Source organism: Salvelinus sp. IW2-2015, linkage group LG32 (genome assembly GCF_002910315.2).
Source record: "Salvelinus sp. IW2-2015 linkage group LG32, ASM291031v2, whole genome shotgun sequence".
In the NCBI taxonomy this organism is placed as follows: Eukaryota; Metazoa; Chordata; class Actinopteri; order Salmoniformes; family Salmonidae; genus Salvelinus; species Salvelinus sp. IW2-2015.
In genome coordinates, this window is record NC_036871.1 from 34,762,661 (window position 1) to 34,776,578 (window position 13,918).

A 13,918-nucleotide genomic window follows, 5' to 3' on the forward strand; every position below is an offset into this window, starting at 1 on the left:
TCATTGTCCATTTGGAAGACACCATTTCGACCAAGCTTTAACTTCCTGACTGATGTCTTGAGATGTTGCTTCAATATTATCCCCATAATTTTCCTTACCTCATGATGCCATCTATTTTTGTGAAGTGCACCATCCCTCCTGTAGCAATGCACTCCCACAACATGATGCTGCCACCCCCGTTCTTCACGGTGGATGGTGTTTCTTCGCTTCAAGCATCCCCCCCTTTTTCCTCCAAACATAGACTATGGTCATTATGGCCAAACAGTTCTATTTTTTTGTTCATCAGGACCAGAGACATTTCTCCAAAAGTACGATCTTTGTCTCCCATGGTGCAGTTGCAAACTGTTAGTCTGGCTTTTTTGTATGCGGTATTTGAGCATCTAGTGCATCTTCCTTGCTTGATCGGCCTTCTACAGTTATATAATGCGTGATTCTGATATAGACTCGATTTACTGTTGTATTTATACTTTGTACCCATTTCCTCCAGATAGTTTCACAGTGTTCTTTGCTGTTGTGTTCTGAGATTAATTTGCACCTTTCTCGCACCAAAGTACCTCTCTGGGAGACGGAACACGTCTCCTTCATCTGATGGTATGACGCGCACTCGTGCGTTCGGTCCCATATGTGTAGCTTTTTATACTTGTTATCGTACTAGTGTACAGATGAACGTGGTACATTCAGGCGTTTGGAAATTGCTCCCAAGGATGATCCAGACTTGTGGAGTTCTACAATTGTTGTTTCTGTGGCTCTTGCTGTATTCTTTTGATTTTCCCATTGATGTTAAGCAGAGGCACAAGTTTGAAGGTAGGCCTTGAAATACATTCACAGGTGTACACCTCCAATTAACTCAAATTTTTCAATAGGCCATCGAGAAGCTTCTAAAGCCATGACATAAGTTTTCTGTGAAATTTTCCAAAGCTGTTTATAGGCACAGTCACTAGTGTATGTAAACTTTCTGACCCACTGAATTGTATACAGTAAATTATAAGTGAAATAATCTGTCTGTAAACAATTGTTTTTGGAAATAATTTCTTAGCTATGTGTGCATGGCAGAGAGTAGATGTTTCACTAACGGGACTTTGCCCAAAAACTATAGTTTCTCTCTTAACAATCAAATAGTTGTGTAGTGGTGTGCGGAAGAAAATGCAATTGTGAGTGAGGTGGTTGAATGACACAAGAACGTGTACACCAGTAATTCGACATATCCGTTCAGTTTTATTATGGTTTGTTGTGTTGTAGTGTTGTATGTTATTTGCAGTTTTACAGTCGCATGAGTGACAGGAAAAGCAATGTTTCTCGTTTACAGTCCGGGCCCAGTTTATGGGATTTAGCAAGACTAGTGTAAATGTCACGGCTTTTGAATTCCTCTTCTAAGATTAGTGTCTATTAGCGATCCAGAGATCGGCCATCCCCTTGGCTGACAATACATTTATGTTTTTGATTGGTTGACAAAGTGAGCGAACCGTCTTTTTTTCGATCAGACCGAATTTAAGCCGCCACAGGACTAGAAACTTATTTCTCGAGACGCTCTTACTGCTTGATTTCGATCCGTGACAAAAGTACGTTGGCCAGAAAAATATGTACAAAAGGAAAAATAGAGGGAGGTAGAGCTAAATAATAAATTACTTGGGTGTGGCTGGTCCGTTGTGGACCGGTTGATAGTGAATTGTTGTTTTCAGGTGAATTCTCTCGTCATCATTATACCTACATGGCTAGTCCACTTCATCTCGTTGTTTGTGTGAGAGAGATCACTGCGCACAGAGTTTTGTCCTCATTTTTCTTGTTGTACATATTTTTGCTGGTGCATACTGTACTTTATGTCGATGAGACAGCAGAACCCACGGTCTCATGAATAAGTTTTCGCTATAGCGTCCATATGGTGTGGGAGTCTCTTTAATTTCGGGGCTTTTTTGGGATTCGAAAGACGTTTGATCGGGCTAATCCTTTCCCTGCTGAGTTGTGTTACATTCAACCTCAAGGTTTACATATAGAATAGTTAATATGCTGCTTACTCACAACGGACCTTGGGCTTTGAGAGTTTCTGAACAGACACTTTAAGGACACTTTTTATAGGAGTATAATTTTAGGGGAACATTCTCTCCAAAGGGCCCTTTGACATTTTTTCACACTTATGCTTATCCCAGTATATACTTAGGCTGTAGGACTTGGCGCACAATACATGCCCATTCTGTGGAGTCATTCACACTATACGCTTAGATTAGACACATCTAGTGTCAATTTATTCGTCGTGATGTTTTGATGCCTATTAAAGTGAGACACATTAATCACATGTATTATATAACAACAAAATATAAACTATAGTGCGACTTTAAGTATTGGAACTCATAGGGCGACAAACTATTATTGCCTAACGAACATATATTTGAAATGTACGTTGGGGAGTCATTTAAAACTTCGGGTTTTTCAACTCTAACTTTCAACAACAAAACTTATTTTGGTTTTAAACCATATACTTATTGTCCAGTTTGTCTTTTGTGGGCGTAAGTGTCTACGGGTGGGATATAGGATTTACTCCTTTTTAAATAGTGCAATCAGAGCGCCAAATTTTACAGTTCTTCTTCAGCTTTCGCACACACCTCTTAGAACATATTTTACATGACAGTCTTATTCACTACTGAGTTCTTAGCTCGTTAACCACTTGCCAGTTTGGTCAGTGAAGTTTTCTATGAGCACTAGTTGACTTTGTGAATTCTTACTTATACCAGACATATTGGACAAATTTCCAGAAAAATATATTGGTTACATGGCTTAGAAGAGGCTTTTACATCATGTATGGTTGTTCCTAATTTGACAGTTTGCATTTTCAAACTTTCTCTGCAGATAGACAGAGGGAAAATTTGCTTCTGTGTGATGCATCTCATTCTAGGATCTGAGACACTTTTTCGCAGATATATCCCGTCATGATGGGGCCTCTAGCTTAGTTATATCAGGATCAATAATGCTGTGGTTATATTAATCAAAAAGGTAATTTTTACAGCTATCATACTGAGGATTATCGAGATGTCTCACAGTGAACGAAATATTTATGAGACCTCCACATTCAAGTGTTGATACTTGGATCATCCTAGTGGGGAGCAAATTTTCCAACTGAACGCCTAGCGTGGAAGAACCAAGTCCTCAGACAACAATGTGACTCACGCTTCATCCATGTTTTAGTCATGGAACGACGTAACACAAGTATAAAACATCACAATGGCAGACCACGTGCAGCCGTTGCACTCGTGGCAAAGACATGACACGGTGTTTCTGTACTCCTAGACGATGTACTGGGGTTTTGAGCGGACAATAGATGGCAGGCTTATTCTTTTGCAGTAACAGCAGACAAAAGGAAACGTCTGTTGAAGATTCTGGGAGGAAATTGTTTCATGGAGAGCATTTATTTCATGTACAGATATCAATTCCAACAGCCTAAAACGCGGTGTAATTGTCATGCTTCTACCAGATATTATCGACCTGACACCTTGAGGGTCTCATTAAGGAACGGTTAACGAATTCAGCCAAGGAAGGTTGAACTCGCCGTTAAAGCTGCTATACCGAAATAACCACGACTAAACAACTTAGAAAATATGCTCAAGGCGATCTTTACCAAAGTTTCTCTGTACCACAAAAACACTAGGCACATCTGCGAGTACATTTGAAAGACTAGTATCTTTTGGAAGATTTGATTCAGTTCATGGTTATTAGATTTTAGAAAACATAGGATACCTTAATTGTGACCATACAATTATGACCATTCGCTTTAATAGTATTGGAGTAAAAAGGGGTACACCAATTCTCTCACACCCAATAGAAACACCATTTCCACTCTCAATTCCGTTTGATAGATTATAGCTCGGCAGGTCTAAGAGGATAACGGGATGCGAATTCGAAAGAAAATTTGATTTTTTTTGTTGGTGATGATTGCAGTGCAAATGATACCTAACAGATATAGAGGACTGGTGGCACTTTCACAGGAAATAGATGCATCATGAGGTAGGGAAAATTTTATTGGGATTATTAACATAGATTGATCGTCAAAGCACCTCTTTCTAAGTACATTTACATAGCATAGGTGTCTATTAAGATGCTTCGCGGTCGCTATGCATCGAGGTTATACATATCTCAATGTATGGGAGCATATTGTTCCCTTTAGCCTGAAGACACGATAATATGCCTTTTTTAGAATGTTGCCTGGGTGGGCAAACCGTGTTTGCCATTGATAATGGGTCAGACTAATAGTTCCTAAGAAAAGGATATGTGGGGTATTTAAGGTTTAAGGCCAAGATGGAATATCCAATAGGGCAACTCTCTGGTAGCCTCACTATAAATTAAACCCTGACCATTTAATGTTGGAATTCATCACCATGTTGTGTACCCCGAGACCATTTTGGCTGCCTAAATGAAGATACAAAGCAAAGTGTTGTGTTATTGTGAGTGAGAAAGCCACAAGCCTGTCGTGTCACTACACTCAGATGATAGATCACCAACTGACTCAGTTAACGACTCCTCGAGCCTCGGATACTCAAGAAGAAGGCACATAATGGGGCCTCAAAAAGAAATTCACCCACTTATTGTGGGGAAGCTTCCATTGAACCCAACAGCAATGAGTCATAGTGACCCCAAGGTTAAGTCTAAGTATGATATATATAAAGCAATGCTACCAAATAGGCTACAGATATGTGATGATTATAATTTGGGTTAAAATGATTAACTCTCACGTCCACTCTCCTGGCGCATAACGTTGATGATATTGGAATAATGACAATTTGAAATTTAGAGCATATCATTATATTATGCTTTATAGGCTATCTCTAAGTTGTTAATGATTCTCTAGGATTAACATACATCCTGGGACTTCAGATGGTCTTTAGACATATATCACAATGGTTGATCCTAAGCTGACAAAAGACAGGGGAAAAATATCTATATATAGCATAGTGGGTACTGGCCATGAGGATATTTGTGCCGAAAAAATACTGAGGGTTAGTTTGCCATAACTGACGTTATTTTGGGATGCTATATATTGTTGATAGAATGGGGGTTAGATTAAAGCAAACATTCAAAAACCTTGCCCGGCTCACTGTTACTGTTAGCTGCTCTGCGTGTTTGGGCGGGATGTGATTTGGCGTTGTCACAACAATTTTTGCATTTTGCCTCTTCATTTTCTCGGGGACAAAGCTACAATCAAAACGCTGTACCCGTTGTATGCGAGCCTAATATATTCCCACCCCCAAACTACCACTCTTCTAAATCAGGTCTGTCATATCGTTGCCAATAAAATGGACCTAAATTCGCCTTATGCCGTACTTAGGCATTTATCTTGAAATTTATTGGTGTGAGTTCTGCAATTATATAAGTGTGGGGCAATTGTATGTTAATAGGTGTTTTCTCCACAACGTTACATCAATATCATATCGCTCTTTCCGCGCACCGGAACAGGGCTATGGGAAAATAACCCCAACATTATAACCTATTTCTATGCATGTAATTTAGTTGTGTCATAATCTTCGTTTGTAAGAGGGTACAAGGCGACGAGGAAGAGAGGATTATGGAGTAGAGGTGGCCCCCATCGCCTCTCACTGAGACCATGTCCTTTTATGTCAGGCATTCTCTCGGTTTGTGTGGCCATCATTGTATATTTTAGACAGACGACAATTTTTGAGAAGGCATTTGGGCGGGCAGGTAGCCTAGTGGTTTGAACGTTGGACTAGTAACCGAAAGGTTGCAAGATTGATCAAATCCCGAGCTGACAAGGTAAAAATCTGTTGTTCTGCCACTGACAAGGCAGTTAACCCACTGTTCCTAGGCCATCATTGAAAATAAGATTTGTTCATAACTGACTAGCCTAGTTAAATAAGGGTTAAAAAAAATATTATATGAATTGCCTACTAGTTGTCTACTCATTGGTTGATGATGTCATTGGAAACACTTATCTTCCTTTATCTTTTTAATACAAAACATAGAAACAGCCATTATCAAACATGTTGATGTTAGGGTAGTGCTGGAGATGATGAAAATTAAGTTTTGAAACGACCCTTTAACATCTGTGTCGCAAACTCTTGTATGCATGATTAGCCACAGGTGGAGCATGCTTTGTCACTATTGGGCATGATTAACCCCTAGGTGAGCATGAATACCACTAGGTGGAGCATGATTATGTCACTAGTGGAGCATGATTATACCACTAGGTGGAGCATGATTATGCCACTAGGTGGAGCATGATTATGTCACTATGTGGAGCATGATTATACCCCTAGGTGGAGCATGATTATACCACTAGGTGGAGCATGATTATTGTCACTAGGTGGAGCATGATTATACCACTAGGTGGAGTATGATTATACCACTAGGTGGAGCATGATTATGTCACTATGTGGAGCATGATTATACCCCTAGGTGGAGCATAATTATACCACTAGTGGAGCATGATTATGTCACTAGGTGGAGCATGATTATACCACTAGGTGGAGCATATTATGCCACTAGGTGGAGCATGTTATACATAGGTGGGCATGATTATACCACTAGGTGGAGCATGATTATACCACTAGGTGAGCATGATTATACTACTAGATGGAGCATGTTTATGCACTAGGTGGAGCATGATATGCCACTAGGTGGAGCATGATTATACACTAGATGGAGCACGTTTATGCACTAGGTGAGCATGTTATGCCAGTAGGTGGAGCATGATTAGACCACTAGGTGGAGCATGATTATACCACTAGTGGAGCATGATTTTGCCACTAGGTGGAGCACGATATGTATGTGAGCATGATTATGCCACTAGGTGGGCATGATTATGCCACTAGTGGAGCATATGCTATACCACTAGGTGGAGCATGATTAGCCACTAGTGGAGCATGATTATGCCACTAGGTGGAGCATGATTATGCACTAGGTGGAGCATGATTATGCCACTAGGTGGAGCATGATTATGCCACCAGGTGAGCATGATTATGCACTAGGTGGAGCATATTATGCACTAGGTGGACCATGATTATTACCACCAGGTGGAGCATGATTAGCCACTAGGTGGAGCACGATTTGTCATTAGGTGGAGCATATTATGTCACTAGGTGGAGCATGATTATGCCACTAGGTGGAGCATGACATGCCTCTAGTGGAGCATGATTATACACTAGGTGAGCATGATTATACACTAGGGGAGCATGATTATACACTAGGTGGAGCATGATAATTACACTAGGTGGAGCATGATTAACACTAGGTGGAGCATGTATTATGCCACTAGGTGGGCATGATTATACCACTAGGTGGAGCATGATTATACATTAGGGTGGAGCATGATTATGCCACTAGGTGGAGCCATGATTATGCACTAGGTGGAGCATGATTATAACTAGGTGGAGCAATGATTATACACTAGGTGGAGCATGATTATGCCACTAGGTGGAGCATGATTATACCACTAGGGGAGCATGATTATACATTAGGTGGAGCATGTTATGCCACTAGTGGAGCATGATTATGCACTAGGTGGAGCATGATTATACACTAGGTGGAGCATGATTATACACTAGGTGGAGCATGATTTATGCCACTAGGTGGAGCATGATTATACCCACTAGGTGGAGCATGATTATACATTAGGTGGAGCATGATTATGCCACTAGATGGAGCATGATTATGCACTAGGTGGAGCGCCGAGCATTATACACTAGGTGGAGCATGATTATTACACTAGGTTGGGCCATGATTATACATAGGTGGAGCATGATTATAATTAGTGGAGCATGATTATCCCACTAGGTGGAGCATATATTATGCACTAGGTGAGCATGATTATACACTAGGTGAGAGCGATGATTATACACTAGGTGGAGCATGATTATGCCACTAGGTGGAGCATGATTATACCACTAGGTGGAGCATGATATATACATTAGGGGAGCATGATTATGCCACTAGATGGGGCATGATTATGCACTAGGTTGGAGCATGATTATACACTAGGTGGAGCATGATTATACACTAGGTGGAGCATGATTATACCACTAGGTGGGATGCATGATTATACATTAGGTTAGGGCATATTATCCACTAGGTGGGAGCATGATTATGCACTAGGTGGAGCATGATTATCACAGGTGGAGGCATGATTATACACTAGGTGGAGCATGATTATGCTATTAGGTGGGCATGATCATGCCACTAGGTGGAGCTGATTATGCTATTAGGTGGAGCATGATTATACACTAGGTGGAGCATGATTATACACTAGGTGGAGCATGATATGCACTAGGTGAGCATGATCATGCCACTAGTGGAGCATGATTATGCTATTAGGTGGAGCATGATTATGCCACTAGGTGGAAGCATGATTATACACTAGGTGGAGCATGATTATGCTATTAGGTGGAGCATGATTATGCTATTAGGTGGAGCATGGATTGAGTGAAAGAAAAGAACAGAGCTACAGGGTAAAGGCACGGTACCTACCATCACAGTCTCCAAGATGGGAAAGTTGCCGTACTCACTGTTCTGTTGAAAAAGGAAGCCTGTAATAGAACAAACGTAACAGATTAAAAGTACGATCTTTGTCCCCATGTGCAGTTGCAAACTGTAGTCTGGCTTTTTTATGGCGGTATTTGAGCAGTGGCATCTTCCTTGCTGATCGGCCTTTCAGGTTATGTCGATATAGGACTCGTTTTACTGTGGATATTGATACTTTTGTACCCATTTCCTCCAGAATCTTCACAGTTCTTTGCTGTTGTTCTGAGATTAATTTGCACTTTTCGCACCAAAGTACRTCTCTAGGAGACAGAACACGTCTCCTTCCTGAGTGGTATGACGGCTGCGTGGTCCCATGGAGTTTATACTTGTGTACTATTGTTTGTACAGATGAACGTGGTACATTCAGGCGTTTGGAAATTGCTCCCAAGGATGATCCAGACTTGTGGAGGTCTACAATTTGTTTCTGTGGTCTTGGCTGTATTCTTTTGATTTTCCCATGATGTTAAGCAGAGGCACTGAGTTTGAAGGTAGGCCTTGAAATACATCCACAGGTACACCTCCAATTAACTCAAATTTTGTCAATTAGCCCATCAGAAGCTTCTAAAGCCATGACATAATTTTCTGGAATTTTCCAAGCTGTTTATAGGCACAGTCAACTTAGTGTATGTAAACTTCTGACCCACTGGAATTGTGATACAGTAAATTATAAGTGAAATAATCTGTCTGTAAACAATTGTTGGAAAAATTACTTGTGTCATGCACAAAGTAGATGTCCTAACCGACTTGCCAAAACTATAGTTTGTTAACAATAAATGTGTGTAGTGGTTGAAAAACAAGTTTTAATGACTCCAACCTATCACAATAATTCGACATACCGTTCATTTATATTGGTTGTTTGTGTTTATGTGTGTATTGTATTTGCATTTACAGTGGTGACAGAAAATTGCAATGTTTTTCAGTCCGCCAGTAATGGGATTAGCTAGTGTGAAATGTCAGGGCTTTGAATTCCCTCTCCTAAGATTAGTGTCTGTCAGAAGCCTCCCAGCATGACAATAAATGCATTTTGATTGGTTGACAAAGGAGCGAACGTCTTGATCAGCGAATTAAAGCCCACAGGACTGAAACTTATTCTGAGACAGTGTTCTGCTGTCATCGACAAGTACTTGCCAGAAAAATATGTACAAAAGAAAAATGAGGACAAAACTCTGTGCGCAGTGCTCAAAACTGAGATTCTGGCAGGGCATAAGAGAACGTCTTTAACTTTGATACGTTTATGGGCTCCTAACAAACACACCTCAAATCTGTCTCTGTCTCAATTAGGATGTCTCTGCTTTTCATCAGCAAACTGTTCCAGGACCTGCAATCTGTTCCAACTCCAATTATACACTGCAATCTAATCTGTTTGATCACAGATCTATAATCTAGGGGGTGTTCTGATTCCAGAACATTACAACCTCATCTATTTTATAGAACCTGCAATCCCCAGAACTTGCTGCTCCAGTTTCAACTGTTCTCTCTGCGGCTGCGGCTATGGAACCCTGACCTGTTCACCGGACGTGCTACCTGTCCCAGACCTGCTGTTTTCAACTCTCTAGAGACAGCAGGAGCGGTAGAGATACTCTTAATGATCGGCTATGAAAAGCCAACTGACATTTACTCCTGAGGTGCTGACTTGCTGCACCCTCGACAACTACTGTGATTATTATTATTTGACCATGCTGGTCATTTATGAACATTTGAACATCTTGGCCATGTTCTGTTATAATCTCCACCCGGCACAGCCAGAAGAGGACTGGCCACCCCTCATAGCCTGGTTCCTCTCTAGGTTTCTTCCTAGGTTTTGGCATTTCTAGGGAGTTTTTCCTAGCCACCGTGCTTCTACACCTGCATTGCTTGCTGTTTGGGGTTTTAGGCTGGGTTTCTGTACAGCACTTTGAGATWTCAGCTGATGTAAGAAGGGCTATATAAATACATTTGATTTGATTTTGAYTTGATTTGTTCCAAAGTCCATAATATCCCATCTATAATATCTATCATAAATCTATAACCTCTAACCTGCAATTAATACATTCCTTTGCCAGAACATTGCAATCTCATTTGTTATTTATCACTCTTTAGTACCTGATCTGTTCTAGTTGCAGAGCTTTAGCTTTCTAACCCGGAAATAGGCCCRTTTACTGCAGAGCCGGGCTGTTTAGTGGAGAGTGGTGAAAGCATAGACCCAGAACTAGGTCCAGGGCAGACATGTGCTGTGTCTGTGCAGATGGGAGTGATTAGAGCGGTGGAAATCATTAACTGAAATATATGACGTGTTTTAGGGAGAAACTCACTGGCTTGCCCAGAGTCCTCCTAATTACAGAATGGGAACACTGAGAAGAGTTGGTCTGTTTTATTGTCTTCCCCTCTTTACTGATGACTAGTGCAGCTTCCAGCCCAGCCAGCAGAACCCCAAGGCTGTGCTGGAGAAAACACTGGTTAAGGAAAAAGAAAAGGAGATGCCCATCTGTTGCCGTTATGAAATGTTATGGTAGATTACGGTAATAGAGAATAAGATTCAACTCTTGGGTAATACAATATAGCAATATAATCCTTGACATCAGGCAAATAATGTTTAGGTACTGAAGGATAAAACATCTAAAAATGTGACAATAACAAAAGTGGAGAGATTTATAAAGGAGAATGAATACACAGAGGTAGAGGAGAATAAAGGAATGAGATAACTGGTTTACACTGTAATGTTAAGCGTTTTTATATTCTCTCTTGCCATTAGCCTTATCTCTCGGGGACAGACGCACGGAATGGAAATGGTAGTAGCATCTGTCAACTGTGGGATACAACGACTAACAAGGAACTTTGTTCCGGTACGCTGATTCTTTGTCACTGATCATTTGGACAAATCCCAATTTCACAGGTGCTCGCATCGTTTTGARTTTCCAAAGGGGAGGTGACATTTGGCCCATAGCTTGGCCGAAACTGGCTGGTAGTTTTCATTGAGTGGGCTGGAGACTTATCTAGTCTCGTTAGACTTAACACGTCTCCACTAAGAACTTAATCGAGCATCTGATGCAGTTACACAAGCTTTTAGTTCTAGGTGTCCGAGATTAGCCTTGTGATTCCTTTCTCTTGTCGTCTCTCTCCCCTACAGGTGTCGTACAGCAGAGTCTGCTGATCGAGCCAGAGAGCCTGGTCTCCCTCAACCTGCTGGTGGCATCTGCAGTCTCAGCCTTCACCATCGGTGCGGCGCTCTCGGGCCTGGCTGTCTGCTGGATTATGGCCCACAAGCCTGGCAACCGTCGCCACGGCAACAACACCCCCCAGTCCACTATCCAGCGCCAGGAGAGGGGGATGTTGACGTCAGGAGGAGGGATGGGGGGATCGGTCCTCAGTGTGACCCGTCAGGGAGGAGGCGATAGACCCTGCTCTCAGGGCGGGGAGACCCTGTTTGTGATGCCCAACGGCTGGGGGAAGTCAGGGGAGCTGGACCCAGGGTTCCTGCCTACTCCGGAGCACACGCCCCAGCAGAAAAGACGCGGGCTCAGGCTGTCCGATTCTGGATCAGGGGGGTGGGATAACAGCCAGACCTACCTGGGAGGGAGTACCATGGGGCTTGCGTCTCCCTGCCCTCTCCCTTGCCCCCCACACCCCTCCACCGCCGTCTACCTGACCACCAGACTATTTCAGGGGGGAGGAGGAGGGAGGCACGGGGGTGAGGAGCGAGGAAGAGGAGGGGAGACGCCTCGCCAGCACTACGTGTGCCTGAGCAAGCCCCGGGGGGAGAAAGGCAGAAGTGGGACACCAAAGTCGGCGCTTCGTAAGTCGGCAGGGGAGTACGTGTACCCCATGACCCCCCAGGATTCTCCGGATAGGAGGAGGGTGGTGTCAGCCCCCAGCGCCCCTATGGAGTTTGGGGAGCCCCTGCCACTCCGCTGGCCTCCCCAGGAAGGCTACATCCTCAGCAGCCAGGGCATGGTCCCTGTACCTCCATCCTCTATGCCCACCCCCAAAGGCCAGCAGTACGTGGCCCAGCACCACACCCCCGGGCCGGGCAGGTCTCAGCTGAGAGGGGCCTTGGGGAGAGGAGAGCTGGGGGAGCTGGTGGATCTCAGCCAGCTGCTGAGTAAGAAGAGTTCCAATGAGAGGACTCACAACGGGCAGTGATCAAGCAGGGAAACCATGTCTCTTTCTACACCTTTCTCTTTCTGTCTGTTCTACCTTTTCTCTCACTCTCTCTTTCTCTCTGACCTCTTTCTCTGTCATTGTCATTTAGTCCTCCCGATATCTCTGTATCTCGCTGGCAGACTCCCGAGGCTGTTCTCACTGGCGGACTCCTGAGGCTGTTCTCGCTGGCAGACTCCCGAGGCTGTTCTCACTGGCGGACTCCTGAGGCTGTTCTCACTTGGCCAGACTCTCTGAGGCTGTTCTCCTGGCAGGACTCCTGAGGTCGTTTTCTCTCTGCAAGACTCTGAGGCTGTTCTCGCTGGCAGACTCCTGAGGCTGTTTCTCCCTGGCAGACTCCGAGGCTGTTCTCGCTGGCAGACTCCCGAGGCTGTTCTCTCTGCAGACTCCCTCGAGTGCTGTTCTCTGGCAGACTCCGAGGCTGTTCTCTCTGGCAGACTCCGAGGCTGTTTTCGCTGGCAGACTGCTGAGGCTGTTCTCGCTGGCAGACTCCTGAGGCTGTTTTCACTGGCGGACTCCTGAGGCTGTTCTCTCTGTGACTGGTTGATGCTGCTATCACTCATACCCTGCTTGGCTGTGATTGGTCAGTGAAAGTGAGGTTGTTGTTGTGTCTGCATTGCAGAGCTGCCTCTCCCCTCTGGCTGCTTAGAGAGGGGAGAGAGAGGAGGAGAGAGAGATAGAGGGATTGAAAGAGGTGAGAAAGAGGGATGGAGATGGAAAGAGAAAAGGGAAGGAAGAGTTTGCTAGACAGCAGAATTCTTTCAAAAGAACACATTAAGAGAGAACCATAAATAGGAAGGAACATGCAAAGAGACCCAGAGACAGACACTTCCCTGTACAGCAAACAGGGCAACAAGGACTGACCGAACAACATGGCCCCAGAGCCCACTGTCAAGTGTCAGAAGACGAGACCCAGTGCACATCACTCCTACACAATGTACTTTGTCCACCTTCCAGTGCAGACTGATTGGCACTCTGACAATAAGACAATGGAGGACACTGAAACATGAATTGTAAACACATTACTTTGAAGCATCTTGCTGCAGGTGAATGAAGCAGACACGCCCCTGGGCTCACACGTCAGTTCAACGTCTACTTTTGATTTACACTTGATTTACAACTCAACCAAAACTCTGATTTGGTTCGTAATAACGTGAATTTAATGTGAAATCAACAACGAAAAATGTCACCAGGTCATTGGATTTAGGTGAATAGTTGGGTGAAAAAAAGACCAAATGCCCTTACGTTGATTYAATGTCATCAC

General features: G+C 43.4%; 1 pseudogene; it reads left to right on the top strand.

The window, feature by feature from the left end:
• LOC111956438 (semaphorin-6B-like) overlaps positions 1–12,870 on the top strand; it is a 96,368-nt pseudogene extending 83,498 nt beyond the window's left edge.
• Positions 12,871–13,918: the final 1,048 nt, after the last annotated feature.